The sequence below is a fragment of the Taeniopygia guttata genome, chromosome 8, assembly GCF_048771995.1.
Source record: "Taeniopygia guttata chromosome 8, bTaeGut7.mat, whole genome shotgun sequence".
NCBI classification, from domain to species: Eukaryota; Metazoa; Chordata; class Aves; order Passeriformes; family Estrildidae; genus Taeniopygia; species Taeniopygia guttata.
The window spans coordinates 3,190,866-3,193,554 of NC_133033.1; positions in this window are offsets into that span (position 1 = coordinate 3,190,866).

Here is a 2,689-nt window from a genome sequence, read left to right on the forward strand (position 1 = left end):
TGTTTCTCTTTGTGTTTCAAAACCTTCTGCACACAGTTAGACATCTAGCCAGGGAAGAAGGTACAAAGCATATGGGCCAATTTCTGTCTCTTGGCTGTTCAAGATGCCTTAATATTCAGGCACTGATGTGTGTGTGTCCATGCAATATGGCACTATTTATCTATGTGGTATCCTTGAGCTCAGGTGAGGTGGTCAAAAGCTGCTACTGGCATCAGGGGAGGTATTTGAGGAGAAACTGGGGGAAGTGGGTCTACATCCTGTTCCCTACTAGATGTGTGGGTGCACATCCTCTTATGAATTCAAATTTGTGTTATTTGATCTGCAGAAGACCAGTGTTCCAGCATTCATGGTGCTCACGTTCGTCCTGCAGGTGACCAGGACCTTACAGAAAAGGTTCTTGTCGACACTACAGGACTGGCATTGTCCAACAACCTTTGCACTGCCCATGTGCCATGGAGACGTGACTTCCTCAGTGCTTTGGGGATTTGCACATCACCACGTGCTGAGAACTGGGTTGATTAAAGTCTGGGACCCAAAATAGAATTGCCACAGTTTGATAACATGCTGGTGTTATTGTCTGCCAAGGTTAGGAGAGCCCTGGTAATACTGGAAGGCTCTTCCATAATTCTTTGTGAATCTGGTGTGTTCAGAACTTTGTGAGGGGATGCATTTGGACATGTGAAGCCTCAAGGCAAAGGAATAGACTTGAGGTTTCTGACTGACAAGACACATGTGAGTACACGCAGAATGTGCTCCTCCTGCTAAAAATAACATTTCTCCTGTCAACCACGATGCACCCACCCCCACAACACCACCCAGAAGAACACATTAACACCTTGGCTTTGCACGTAGCCCGATTCACAGCAGCCACAAGTGGTAGAGGGATCTGCACTCTGTGCATGCTGACAAATCATATGGCACAGCGAGGAACAGAGGAGTGAAACTGGGCTAGCAGAAGTTGACGCCTTATCATCACAGTCCCTCTGAGCATGCTGTAGGCTGACACCTCCACCAACCCAGTCATCTCCCTGGTGCCAGGATGAGGAGCACGAGCCTGCTATCCTGATTTAGCCTCTGGTAAGCCAGGCTTGGCTTGCCACACCAGGAAGGCTGGAAGAGGTGTGTGGATGCAAAGGGAGCAGGAGCACCGTGGGTGCGCCGGCATGAGGAGAAGCAAAGCACACCCAACCACTGCTGCTCACAGCTGTGCTTTGGGGACAAGCAAAATGTGCTTTATACATAAGGGATGTGAGATGTTTCTCCCATTGCCGTTCCCCGTTTGCTGCCTTATCCCATCCAGGAAGCTGTAAATAATATTTCAAAGCAAGAAGGGTTGGGTTGCAGATAACTTTTGCCCCTAAAAATGACTCCTGCCATAGCCAAAGTGCAGGTCTGTCAGCCTGCTTCTAAGATAACGAAAGACAGGGACAGCAAAGCTTTTAAAAATGGTGAAAGACCAGAGAATACCAGAATTTTTTCCCAATTATTGTTTCATATGAAAAGCTGCACTTCTTTTTCCTTAAAAATTAAAGCTTTCTTTAAAGCCGAAGACACAGCATCCCTGCCCATGGCAGGAGGTTGGAACCAGAGGATCTTTAAGTTCCCATTCAACCCCAGCCATCATAGGATTCTATGGCAGTAAAAAATGACCATCCTTCAGAATTTTTCATAATAAATTCCCATTCAACCCAAATCACCATAAGATTCTGTGGCAGTAAAAACTGACCATCCCTCAGAATTTCTCACATTAAGTTCTAGGCAATTAATTTGGAAACTCATTCTTTATAGTTTTGCTATAGGACAAATTTAGATTCCTCGTAAAAGGAGGAAAAATAAAAAAATAAAGAAAGAGAAAGCTGGGACCAAGTTGTAGCTAAATATCAGCAGGTGACACAAGATTCATTCCAAGTCATAGAGGTCACTGTCAGTCCACTGCAGCCTTCCCCCAGGATAGTGTGAAGCTTTATTCAAAGGAGATTTTTGGAAAACCCAGGAGATTTAAATGCATAAGGTCCAATCCCACGGCAAGCACATGAGCCTATGTTCTCACTCTTGAAATTAAGCTCCTTTAACTCTCATCTGTGTGGCTGGGAGAGCCCTGGGCCCCTGCAGTTCTTCCCTTGTCTGAACCTCCCCTGACGGCTCCAGCAAAGCCAGGAAGGTTTTGGTGGGCACTGAAGGCACCCAGCCCATGCAGATGGTGCTTAGCACTTAACAGGATCAGCCCCTCAGCCCCTTGTGTGGTGCCATCACCTCAGATGCCTCACCATCCCTGAAACTACGCGACGCCCACCACATGTGATCGGCCCCATAAGCTGCTTTCACCTCACCTCAGATGTTTGCTCTGCTGATAATCCCAGTGGGGTGTCCATATAAAGGAGCCCTTGTTCCTTGTTCAGGGCAAAAGGGAGGAATGCTCTTCCATAAGAAAATTAGGGAGTTGACAGAGATGTAAAGCTAAAAGTTTTGCAAGATTGCTTTGGCTTGGCCAAACGTTGTGAGGTTTCAGGGTTGTTTTTGGAGATCCTGGTGTTTAAAGTTAGTTATTCAACAGGTGGTCTGGCAGAAGCTGTGTATGGAAAGGCTGCTCCAGTCAGCTATCAGCATTTTAGCTTTTTTTGTTTCTTCTCCAGCCCTTGCTTACTACTGTTTTAGCAAATGTGACACCAGAATCAAGTCTCTTCCTGGG